Genomic DNA, 13,930 nt, shown 5'->3' on the forward strand with positions numbered 1-13,930 from the left:
TATATAAGTTAATCGCTTCCCCGTGACGATTAAGTATCCTTATTCCCACACAGGCAAAGGTGGCACCTTTCCTGAGAACTCTTAATCAAAACATATTCTTCATCACTTGAATAATACTCCGTACTTCGAAATGCCCCTAGTTTACAGAAACCTAGTGTCCTTTTTGCTTGCTTTTGAGTTTTGAATTAATTTTTTCAAACCTTAAAATGTAGTCAAAGAGGAAGATCAAATCATGCAAATAACCATCACGTAGTAATCATAGTTACTCCTTTATACGAATTACGAACTGAGTACTTCTTTTATGATCAAATAATTATTCATCCCAGCTGTCCAACTTCATCGAACTCCCACTGCTCCAAACCAGTCATTTCCCATTTCATTCATTTTCAATGAAGATAAAAGCCCTAAAATTACAAGGAACCAAAACAAAAGTTGGAAAAAAAAAAAAAAACCCCTAAAACTAACCACCATATATATGATTGCATGATTAATTACTTCCTTACCATTGATGAAAAAAGAGCAAGTAGCTTAGTAGTGCTGTAGTGAGGTACCATGTCATGCTCAAGCCGCCCAACAATGATCCCCACAGCGTATTATGCATCGAGTAATAACTAACATCGCACGTTTTTTTAGTTTAATTTTTATGCAAAACTTTAACGATTATTACTTTTCCTTAAACTTGCTTCATAGTTTAAAACTAGATTTTGGCCCGTGCAATACACAGATTCTGTTAAATTGTTAAGTTAAAATAAAACTTTTACATATAACAACGGCTATATTTTATTTATTAGATTAGATTCGCCTTTTATTTTGGATTAAATTTCATTTTAGATTTATATTTTAATTATTAGAGTGTTTGATTTTAGATGAAATTGTATATGCGTAATATTTTTATAATTAATTAATAAAAATATCTACGTGGCACCTAATTATTTATCTACGTGGCACTCGAATTTTTTAATTCAAAATTAAAAATTTCAAAATCTTACTTTTCATTGGCCGGAACCATTACGTGACGCTCTAATTATATTATTTGATTATTGTAAATTTTGGATTGAATTTTATTTTAGATTAGTGTTTGATTTTGGATGAATTTTATTTTAGATTTTTTTTTTAATTATTAAAGTGTTTGATTTTGAATAGAGTTATACTTCCTCCATTTTTTTTATAATTGCACCATCTTAGGTTTTGACACTATTCACATATTCTTATATACTACCTCCGTTCCTAAAAGTTCTTTACGCTTTCCGTTTTAGTCCGTTCCTGAAAGTTCTTTACACTCCTACTTTATTCCATTTTTACTCTTATTTGGCCCACCATAACTTACCCACTCACAATACTTTAATATTAGTTTTCACCCACTCACATTGTTGGACAATTTATAGCCACTCATTTTCCATTTGTTACCCCACCATCACATGTTCACCAAAATTCCTTAATTACCGTGCAAATAGTAACCGTAAAGATCATTTAGGAACGGAGGTAGTAGTTATTTTTTGTGATTTATATGTAAAGAAAAATATATTCATGTGGGATCTTGTTAGATTCGTCTCGAGATATACTTTCAAATTATCAAATTTTTATAATTTTTTCAATTGTATAATGAGAGATATTAATGGTTAAAATAGTGCATTGGCAAGCGTGAAATCTAAGATGGTGCAATTAAAAAAAATGGAGGAAGTATGTATTAGTAATTAATTAATTAAAATATCTATCTGGCACCTAATTAATTATCTACGTGACACTCGATTTTCTTAATTCAAAAATAAATTAGAAATCTTATTTTTCATTGGCCGAAATCAATAGTAATCCTACGTGGCGCTCTAATAATTCAGCAAATATGCCTATATATATATATAAGGAAAGAGGCGAGGTTATTTTAGTAAATACACTTTTGGTGTCCCCATTGGATTATTAAAATACCCTCCACCCTTATAGAATAGGAATAACCCAAAGAAACATTTTAATCAATCTACCCCCTTAAATAAATTCTTACTATTTATATCAATATGTTTATATGTGTTCGGCTCTATCTACCTTATATGTTTCTTATATATATTCTCACGCATCGCGTGCATATAAGACTAGTATATATATATATAAGCCAAGAGGGGATGGACAGTTTAGTAAACACACTTTTCGTGTCCCAAAGCGAAAAGACTAAAATACCCCTCATTTCGTTATCGGTCCTTGCTGAGCCACTCGCCCCCTCTCACTTCTCTTTCTCCTCTCACCTTCGTTTCTCTTTCTCCTCTCACCTTCGTTTCTAGGGTTAACCTTCCCCGCCGTCGTCCCTCACCAAAACACGTCCTCATTGCCTCTATCCTCAATTGCTTCCCATCGACGACCTTCCATCGCTTCTTAACGTCGGCCTTCCATCGCTTCCCGTCGTCGGCCTTCCATCGCTTATTCAACCGAGCTGGAGTATTCGGGCCAAGTACATATATTTCCGAGAATGAAAAACGATTTCGGCGATGATTACGTCTTCCAAATCACTTCCAAGTACTCTTTTTCTCTGCTGCAAATTTCAATTAGGTTTTTCAAATTGTTTCGAAATCAATTTCATCTTATGTATTTTTTTGTGATGCAAAGGAAAAATTGCCATGGTGGTTTCATTGGAAAATGGGCAATATATTGGGGAGTGTCGAGGTCACGAATCTACTATCAACGAAATATCTTTTGCCGATTCTTCGTCGCCGTATTTGTTGCTTTCTTGCTCCTCCGATGCCACAATTCAAGCTTGGGATACCAGAATTCTTCAACATGTCAGTGTTTTCTGCTTAATTCAGCTTGGTTAAGTGTTTGCCAACTCTTTTTTGACATGATTATAAATGAATGAATTGGTTGTTGCATTAGTATTTGAATGATTATGATTTAGCAGAGGTTTGTGAATAATTTTCTGTTTTAGGGTTTGAATTAATTTTATTTTGCAGGTGTCTACGCACACGATCTCCCCAAGATTTAATTTTCTAAATTTTTGAATTAATTTAGTTGTTGAATCAATTTTCTAAAATTTTGAATTAATTTAGTTATTGAATTAATTTGTCGAATTGATTAATAATGCTCATTAAAGTTCTGTCGAATTTTTGATGCATACAGGCCAAGAGAACCAAGAAGGTCGGTATTGTCGGGAAATACGATGAGTTCTGTCGGATTTAATGCCATTTGTTTTGTCGGATTTAGGGTTTATTGTGGGAATGTGTGAAGTTGTTCAATGAATTATAGAATTATGAAATCGTTTAATTACTACAGTGTTAAGATCAAAGCGATGGATGATTGATTGATGGCTAAATTCTGTTTTTCAATACATGTGGTTCAGGATTTTGATTTTAGGGGGGAAATTAACAAGTTTTTCGTGTTACTGCATAGTCTGATTACTCCTTGATCAAATACCTGTCATGCATTTTAAGTAATTGAGTTTTGGCGTATAATGTTGATGGGATTTGTAGTTTTTATGTAAAATTGTTGCTTTCAATTGCAATTTTTTCAATTTTTTCTAGGGTTGTCGTGATGTACAGGAAATGACATTGTGAGTGATGGGAGAGAAAGTATAATAGAACTGAATTGAAGTAGAACGACACAAACAAATAAACGGTCACATGGCGGAGTGGATATTGCATTAGACTCCGGATCTAAAGGTCGTGGGTTCGAATCCAACTGTGATCACCATGGCGGAGTGAACAAGCAGTTTGTAGGCTGCTTGTTCTGTTGTTACAATCTGTTGCTATGGGTTGTTCATTGCAGCTGTTTCAAGTGTTGTTTTTCTCCTGTTTTTCCCAGCAGCAGCTGCTGTGTTCTGGCTGAGGTTATCTTTTTTTCCCCTTTCAGCTTTGTTGATGCGTATGTTACTTTGTTACACACGTTGTTACCTTTTTAATGAGTATCCTGTATTCATTGTTGTTTTTGTTGTGGTTGGCGGTTTCTATTCAATTTTTTATTTTCAGTATAACCGTTAGTTTTCGGTTTTTGGTTTAATGAGTTTGAAAGTCATACTGAAGTGCCAGTTGACCATGTGATCGAGGTTGTGATCAGATCACTGTCTGCTCTCTGTTGTATTGTTGATTACATGTTTAGGCACTCAGCCTATTGAAAAACCAAATAGTGCATACACTAAGCAGTTTTTGATAGCAGCTAGCTTTCGATGTATGGCAGGTTTTTGTGGGGAGTTTTATTGCAGTTGATCAGAGAGAAGTAAAGATTTGGAATCCTTCAAGTTTCGCCATTTTTGTGACTGCATTTTCCGCCATTTTTGTATTCTTATATTCTCTCCTCTGGTGCAGGACTTGCGGCTGAATCCTCCTTCAAGTTTCACGACAAAACAAGAGATAGGGTAATGAAAGAAAAATGAGAAACACTTGGGTAGAGTTTTGTATTCAGGCTATTGGTCTTTTTTGGAAGCTTCTTTGTTTGGGCCTAATATTATGTTGGCCTTTGACGGGTTTACGTTAGCATCATTATGTTAAGTTTATATCATTGCATAATTACTTTTATTCAGCTACATGATTTATTCTTAGGTGATATAGATATTCATGGGTAGTGTAATTTAATTTAATTATGTTTTTATGTCTCTTCTGAGACATCTAGAATTAACAGCAATATATTGCAATTTAATATAATTTTATTTTTATTTCGAAATGTTACTAGTTTGTGAATTTTTTTTTATCTAATATTTATATTTAGTGGTTGTAATACAATTTTAAGTTTTTATATAATCCGCACGCATCGTGTGCATACAAGACTTATATATATATATATATATATATATATATATATATATATATATATATATATATATATATATATATATATATATATATATATATATATATATATATATATATTTTAGATTTAATCATCATATACATGTCGTCTGGAGACGGAAAAAAAACCGACACTCATTTAGAAACAGAGAGATCGAAGGAGTCGTATATGATATTACCTTACTCATTACAATAGAGACAAAATGTCTATGTCTTTAATTCATAATACTTGCTTTGAACAAATGGGCAAACTTATATACAGTGTTCAATCTGATCATACCGAAACAATTAGGTTGATAACAAACAAAACCCTAAAATTCTACCAACATATGATTGCTTGCATGATTAATTAGTTCCTTGTTGTTGTGGACAAAAGAGCGAGGTACCTTGTCATATCACTCAATATTGATCCCACAAAGTAGTATGCATGCATGGAGTACTATTATTGCGCGTTGTAAATTTCCATACACAATTTTGATGATTAATAAATTTCTCTTAAACTATCTCATAAAACACACTTCCAAACTAGTTTTCCTTTGTTTGGTACCTTAAAAGAAAATGTGAGAAGGTGGTGAAGATTGAGGGGAAGAAAGGAGAGGGAGGTAAGGAAGAAAGAAGGAAAAATGGTTTCCCTCCCTTTCAAATGGAAAAGGATTCATCATTTTCATCCATTACCAACCAAACAACGTATGATTGAAAAGGGGGATATTGTTTTCCATGAAAACGTTTTACGCCCTATCAAACGGAGCTTAAGAGTCAAATTAATGGTTAGAACAATATAAGTCAACTATGGTGCAATATTTCTGAAACAGATGAAGTATATATAATATAATCATCATATGTATCCTCGGGGGAAAAACATGACACTCATCTAGAAACGGAGGGATCGGATCAGGCCCGACTACCAGGAGGCAGGAGGTCTATAGGACCTGTAGAATGACACTTTTGTGCTATTGGATCAGCGGTAAACAAAAGGTCTTGCGCGCACAAGGTGTACAATAAATTTATTGTACACCAAGATAGCATTTACATATTTTTTTGTAACTTTAACCTAGTTTTGATTAACTTTTATATTAGTAAAAAAAAGTTGATAGATAAACATTTTAAAGGGTTAAATGATTAATGTTATACATTATTAGTGATTTTGAAGAAATAAGTACTAAAATGAAAAAATTTATCACTAAAAAGTAGATAACTTTTACATATATAAGCTTAACTTTTAAGCATTTTGAGTTAATTTTTACTCTGGTGTATAATAGTTATTGTACAACCTTTGTAAATAAGAATTTGTGAGCGGTAAATCCTAGCTCCCCTAACAACTCCCTAGGTAGCGGGATTTATTCACTTTCCCTAAAAATTTCCTTTTTCTTTCTTTCTTACTCCGTAGCTTTTAGTGAACCATAAAATGCAATACTATGTACGAAGTATTGGTTAGGTACTAGTGTACTAATATTATTTGCAATTGCCACTTTTGATTACTGTTTCTTACTCGATCATAAGTGTTACTCATCATATTATTAAGAACAAGGCCCCAAATTTTAGGAGACAACCCTGGATCGGACATACGCCTTGCACTAATTGAATAAAGGGAAAAGATGAATAATGAAGATGGATATGCAACCATGCATTATATCTGGGATTGTGGATGAGAAAGATAGATAGATAGATAGGTAGATAGATAAAGTTCGATATGATCGATGGTGGGATCAAGGGATCGTAAAATGAATGGATCCATGCATCCACTAAACCAATGCTTTTAACTTTACAGCAAACACTATATATCAAAAGGAGTGAGTCTCTGTGTTTTTGTTCTGGAACCTTTTATTATTTCCCACTATATATAATGTTTAACATAAACTACCATTAACTGTTTTAATTTCTAACTGTTATCTGAGAAATAAGATATTATTGCATTTACTGTTTATATATTATGATAGTTTTATGTACTAGCCTTATGCCCGTCAAAAAAAAAAATGTACTAGCCTTATCATTATTGTATCAATCAGTATATATATGTACTAGCATTATTATTGTTTTGTTACCCAAATAAAGGGAGATGAGTAGACTAATGATCTTGACCACTTTTTTTTGACATAAGTACAACGACTTGGACCGATTCGCAATTCCCTCTGTAGGAAGTAGTGCTGCAAAATTCGAAAAATGGTTAAGGAAATGCAGGTCGAATATTTGATGTGAGTAAGAAAAGCTGCGACGTGTTAGACAACATTGTGTTGGAAGCAAAATTTTCATTAAATACTAGGCTTGAACACTTTTCATTTCTACCAATGCCATTGGTCCAAGTATGCATTCAATGTTAAGTCTAATAAATGCGGTTCAGTATTAATTAACAAGTTAATAATTCAGTGAGATCAAGTGAGCTGAATGCCTAGCTAGAGGCCGCTTCAGTTCAAGTGGAATTAATGATATTAATCCACAGCTTACTCTTGACTGAACCCGTAGGGTCACACAAATAGTACGTAAACGGATCAAGTATTTAATGACATTAAATACTCCATCTATGGATATTCGGAATCGACGGATCTTGGTTTCAGTGGGAGCTGAGATCGTCACAAGCAAGAAAAGAATACTCCGAAAACGATGATATTACCGGAAACGGAAATATGGATCGTATCGGAAATATAAATATTATCCAAGTCGTAGATGTTGCCGGAAACGGAAACATGGTACGTATCGGAAAATATTATCGGAAATGGAAATATTGCCGGAATCGGAAATATTGCCGGAAACGGAAATATTGTCAGAATCGGAAATATTATCGGAATCGGAAAATAATTCCGGAAACGGAAATATTAAATATTTGTTCGAAACGGAAATTAATTCCGGAATCGGAAATATTAAATATTGTTCGTATCGGAAATGAATTCCGGAACCGGGAATTTAATCGGAAGCGTATCGTACGAATAAGCATCGGACGAGGCCTGCCGGACGAAGGCCCCGCACGAAGTCGGGCCATCGCCCAGCAAGCCAAACGCGCGCCACACGACAAGCCAAGGCAGCGCCCAGGCCCACCGCAAGGCAGGCCCAGCGCGCGCCAAGGCCATGGCTGCGTTGTGGGCCTCGTGGCGTGGGCTGAGCGCGCGCGCGCATAGGCGCCCCTCGTGGGCTGCCGTGCGTGTGTGTGTTTGTGTTCATGCACGATTCCTAAAGCTATTAGGATTTGGTATATGATTAAATTCCTAATCCTAAAATGATAAATTAATTAATTAGAGTTCTTATAGGATTCTAGTTTAATTAATTCGTATCCTAGTAGGATTCCAATTCCCTTTCCATACCTCTATAAATAAGAGCCTAGGGTCATAATTTATAGAGACAATTGAAGTATTCTAAAGGTAAGTTTTTGAAAGAAAAATTCAGCCATACACTTGCTACACAATAGCCAAAAATTCCTAGTAACCTTAAGGGCGATTCTAGTTGGTCAAACTTGAGGCGGATCCGTACGTACTGTGGACTATCTACGGAGGGACGACACTTGGAGTCCTGAAGACTTGTTCTTGTTCGGTTCGGGCGCAGCTAGGGAGGGCACGCTACAAAGTGTATGCACCTAAATTATGCTAAATGATTATGTGTAAATAATATGTTTCCTGGCATTAAGGTTTTTCCGCATGATTTATGTTTTGTCATATGTATCATAACCTAACAAATCGGGCAATACAACTCTGTTTAGAAGACATCCAAGAGATAGCTGCTCCACATAAAGTGAATACATATCCACTAGTGGAACTTACCTCATCATTACCAGATACCCAGTTTGCATCACAGTAACCTTCTAAAACAACAGGAAACCCAACATAATGCAAACCCCAATCCATAATACCCCTAAGATACCTTAACAAATGCCTAAGAGCATTCCAATGATCTTTACTAGGGTTTTGGGAATACCGGCTAAGCCTACTCACTGCATAGGCTATGTCAGGTCGAGTGTAATTCATAAGAAACATTAAACTCCCAATTATTTTAGCATATTCATATTGAGACACACTATTGCCTTTGTTCTTTTTCAAGTGTATGCTAATAAGGAGTTTTAACTGGCACAACATCAAAATTGTTAAATTTCTTTAACATTTTTTCACATAGTGAGATTGAGACAAAGAGAAACCATTACTAGTTTTGGTAACTTTAACACCCAAAATCACATCAGTTTCACCCATGTCGTTCATTTCAAATTCAGAGGATAGAAACATTTTAGTTTTATTAATAGCATCCATATGTGTACCAAAAATCAACATATCATCTGTGCATATAAGCAGACAATAACACAATCAGAACCAAACATTTTTTAGTACACACAAGCATCAGCACGGTTCACAATAAATCCAAAACTCAAATTAGTTTTATGAAACTTTTCGTACCATTGTTTTGGAGCTTGTTTCAAACCATACAACTATTTCTTTAACTTACACACTTTATGTTCCTGCCCTAGAACTATAAAATCAGGAGGTTGAACCATATATAATTCCTCTTCTAAGTCTCCATTAAAAAAAGCAATTATTACATCCATTTGATACACAATTAACTTATAACTCGAAGCTAAAGCAAGTATAGCACGAATAGTGGCGATCTTAGGTACAGGTCAGTAAATATAAAAGAAAACAACACCAAAACTTGAAGCGAAACCCTTAATTACAAGCCTTGCAATGTACCAGTCAACTGCACCATCGGTTTTCCTTTTCCTTTTTAAAAATCCATTTACAACCAATGGCTAGCTTTACTAACTTTAGGTAATTTAACTAGTTTTCATCTATGACTAGACATAATGGACTCTATTTTACTGTTAACCGCCTCTTTCCAAAAACTAGCATCGATTGAACTCATGGCCTCATCAATAGTTTTAGGCTCATCACCAAACAAGTGAATAAATGCAACTAACAAATTTGTTTCATCCACATCATTGATTTCAGATAAAAACACATTAAAAAATCCAAGACCATAGCTAGTTTTAGTCCGACGCCTCTTACTTTTCCTAGGTTCTACAACATCACTTAATTGGAACATCAGGAGAAGGTAAAGGCACAGAAGAGGAAGAGGGAACAGAAACAGACACATCATGTGAAACATCATGAGAATCACCATGTGGAATATCATTTTTCTTAAGGGGGAAAATATGTCAAAGAATTTAACAGTTCTAGATTCACACATTGACCTATCATTCAATCACATGAACATATAAGTTACATTTTTTCAGCATAACTAACAAACAAAACGTCAAAAGTCTTTGACCATTGTTTTCCCGTTTAAAAGAAGGCAAACCAACTTTACCTAGACACCCCATATTTTCAGATATTTTAGGTTGGGTCCATGCCCTTTCCACAACTCATAAGGGGTTTTGTCTAACTTCTTATGGGGTACTTTGTTCGAGTGAATTAATTCAAACAATTCGGTTAGTCTAGAAGTAACTGGATTAAAGTAAGTTCTAGAATGCTTAGCCTCAACACATTATGAGAATAAAAAGTCTAATTAAACTCAATCATTAAAAATTCATAAACAACACCATGCTAATCATGACATGATTAATGGTCCAAATCCCCAAAGTATAGTGACTAGAATATTAGGTAGACACCCAAAGGAACATTACGCTTAACTCTTCACAAAGAAATTTCCCAAGGAAAAAGATTCTAACTTAGTTTGCTTTCATAATCTCAAACTCTTAAGTAATACGAAGTTGTCACAAGCTTCCAAAACCTAGCTCAAAAGAATACATGTACAACTCCAATAAATATAAATATTACCAACAACGTATGAGGAAGATTTAGGAAATTACATACCCAAAATTCATGGTAATTAAACGGACTTGAAATCACGTATACTATTTATACCATGACTAGAGCATACTTTGAAACTACAAGGTACAAAGATTAAAATCTAATCATCGTTAGAAATAAACTACTTGTTAAACACCTTATTAAAAGAAAGTACATATAAATATATTCCACCAACAAGAAAATAAGGAAATCCATTAATAATTCACATTATTCTTTCAAAGACCAAACATATATCTCATAAAATTAGGGTATCAACATGAATTTAAGCATGAAACCATAATAAACTAGAGAATCCAATAACATGTTCATACACAACAAATAATCCAAGTCTTATACTTTCTAGTAATCATTCCAACAAATCTCATTTGACAATATAAAAATAAATATTATTATTGTCAACTTCCAAAAAAATAATATATTATTGTTGAAATGGATACTAAAAATGAACATGTTAAGATAATCCTAATAACTCTAGAAGAGTTGGTTTAGAATGAACCTCCTTTGATATTAAATCAAGGATGCGTATTGTATGACATTCCCAAATCTTCAAGAAATTCTCCATCACGACATGCTAGCTACCATTCACCAATCATCTTCTCCAAGAATCAACTTTTGACTTTTCGTGTTCAGAAAAATCAGGTTCGGTGTTGTAGCTGTAACTGACGATCCAGATCATCACTTGACAATTAGACCGTTGAAAATCAAGACCAACATGTCCCGTATATTGTGTCGAAATTTCAAGACAATCAGACCAAGGATGAGCCTCGATCAGGGTTGATCTTTGAGACTTCTCCCAGAAAAACGTGAATAAAATATCTTTGAAAATCCTTTTAAAATTTCCATTATCTCTCATTCGAACTCTCTAATATAATTTCCTCACTAATCATAAAAATATCAGAAACTTTTGAGGAGAGAAGAACCCATAATCATATTTCGCGGATAAGAGAATTTTGCTTCTAAATTGTAGGAAGTAGTACTGCAAAATCCGAAAAATGGTTAAGGAAATGCGGGTCGAATATTTGATGTGAGTAAGAAAATTTGCGACGTGTTAGACAACACTGTCTTAGAAGCAAAATTTCCCCCGACTATGGTGCATTCGGAATAGGCGTTGCCTCCCAAAATTTTACACAACAATCTGTCTTAATGTGCACTCAAATAAGACGAACTAGGAACTCATAATATGCTCAGAACAATATTTTTAGAAAAACATAAAAGTAAGAAGGGGAAGAATATTTTTCTCCATATTTCAAATGGACCCAAAACCAAATTTATAAATCCAACAAACTTTGTTACCGTTATTACGAAATTAATGGATGCAATTAATCGGAAGACAGAAATCAAGGGACCGTTTCCGGAAATCATGTGGTAGTTACAAAGACAATTAAGAGAGTCTAACTAAACGGTCTCATAATGAATGGACCGTCAGTTACGACACTTGACCCAAAAAGGAGGTCCTTCACACCTCGCACATGTCACGTGTCTATAACACAAACCGGGTCAAACCACTAAGGGAAGTACTTCAAACTATAAACAACACTTACCAATATTTAAACAAGGAAAACATCAGTTTTTCCTTCAATGTGGGGGAAAACAGTTTTCATTAAATACTAGGCTTGAAACCCACACTTTTCATTTCTACCAATGTGGGACAAACCCATTTTCACAAAATGATAGTATATAAAATTTATACTTTGCATTATATCCAACAATTCCCCACAAATGCAAAGTATCATTTAACCGGATAAGAAAGAAGTTCTGAGCATTATATCCAACACCCTTAGTTTAAAGGAACTCAGTACCATGCGAGATCAGGCCGAGTGGTAATGGTTTTACTAGCCTCATAACCTAAAGGTAACGTAATGAGATATACTCTATTGAGCTCTTTGAAAGTGAAGTTTCTCTCATCATTCTCGAACTGGAATTCTGCAAATTTAAGCTGGCTGGAAATACTCAAATACCTGTTTGAGGTATTATTTTAGTAGGGTTTTTCAACTTAGTTTAAAATTAACTTGGTACCATACAAGGCTTGGACGAGTGGTAAATGTTTAACCTCATTACATCATGGTAATGAGATCGAACCTACTAGTGACTCTCGGGAGGTGAGGAGTTTCTTTGCATTCCTTGCGTTTTAATGACTATAACCTACAATTCTGCAAAATTGAATGGAAATATATGTGAGACGTATCAGTTAGTAGAGTCTTTCATCTTATTTTAAATGGAAAAAAAGTTAAATTAGAACTCAGTAATAGTCATATATAAAGCAGGTACGTATTAAGTTGCACTGTACTCTTCCGTTCAAGTTTAGTTGTTACTTTAATTTGTTAAGGAAATTTACACTATCGATTGATCATGGTCACGATTTCGTATAAGTAAATAAAATCTTAAAGTAGTCCAAGTAACTGAAGTTGATCTCGTGAATATTAAAAAGGACAAATTATTGTTTACCACCTAAAAAATCAAAAATTTATTTTCTACCACCTAAAGCAAATTGTGTTTTACCACCTAAAAAAATAAATAGTTGTTTTTACACCTAATAACGGAAAAATTAAACAAGTCGTTATGTGGGGCCCATCAAATTCAGCGTTTCTTCAATTTTTAACTTTCCTTCTCTGATTTTCTTAGAATTTCTTTACTCCTTCACCCTCTTCACAATCTTCCTCTCTCTATAGCCATTTAATTCTCTGTCATTATTATGCTGCTATGTTGTGTTACTGCTATTATATTTTTTGTTGTTGTGTATGCTATGTTGTTGTTGTTATCCTATCTGTTGTTGCATGTTATGCTAAGTTGTTGTTGTTATGCACAATTGCTATGCTATTTACTCTGCTATAAACAGTAAGCTGCTTCATGCATATTCAGATACATGACCACAGTTGACTTAGGTTGACTTGGTCATGAATTTGCTGCTGATTTTCTATGCTTCAACCATTTCATCTCTTTTTTGTTTGAAATTGACAAGGGTTGTTTAGAAAAGAAGCAATTTTCTTACAAGAACAGTGTGTGTCTCAAAAGAACTTATGATCAGAGAACTTCAGGAGATCAGACGAGCAGCAACTGAGCAGCATAGAACAATTGGGTTCACTGGCAAAGGCTTCTTATAGTAGGGGTAGCAGAGACATGCAACAACAATAGATTTTTTTTCTCCTTTGAAGGAGATAAACTAAGAGCAGACATTATCCCCTACATTTTGGCATAAAAAAAATGATTCTAATTAGTTCATAATCAATTCAATTAGCATTTTCTAACCTTAATTTGAGAAAACAATTTTCATTCAAGAAATTCCCAATTCAAACTTGTTAAGAACCCTAAATTTTATTTCCAATTTTATGGGTTATTTAAGTAATTGAATAATAAATTCAGCAAATTGCATAACATGCATCATGTTGCTGA

The 13,930-nt window shown here is 34.0% G+C and overlaps 1 non-coding gene across 1 annotated transcript; it reads left to right on the top strand.

The window, feature by feature from the left end:
• Positions 1 to 3,593: 3,593 nt before the first annotated feature.
• On the top strand, positions 3,594 to 3,666 carry TRNAR-CCG (transfer RNA arginine (anticodon CCG)). Its single transcript has one exon. It is a non-coding gene; the product is annotated as a tRNA-Arg (tRNA).
• The last annotated feature ends 10,264 nt before the right edge of the window (positions 3,667 to 13,930 follow it).

Source organism: Spinacia oleracea, chromosome 2 (assembly GCF_020520425.1).
Source record: "Spinacia oleracea cultivar Varoflay chromosome 2, BTI_SOV_V1, whole genome shotgun sequence".
NCBI classification, from domain to species: Eukaryota; Viridiplantae; Streptophyta; class Magnoliopsida; order Caryophyllales; family Amaranthaceae; genus Spinacia; species Spinacia oleracea.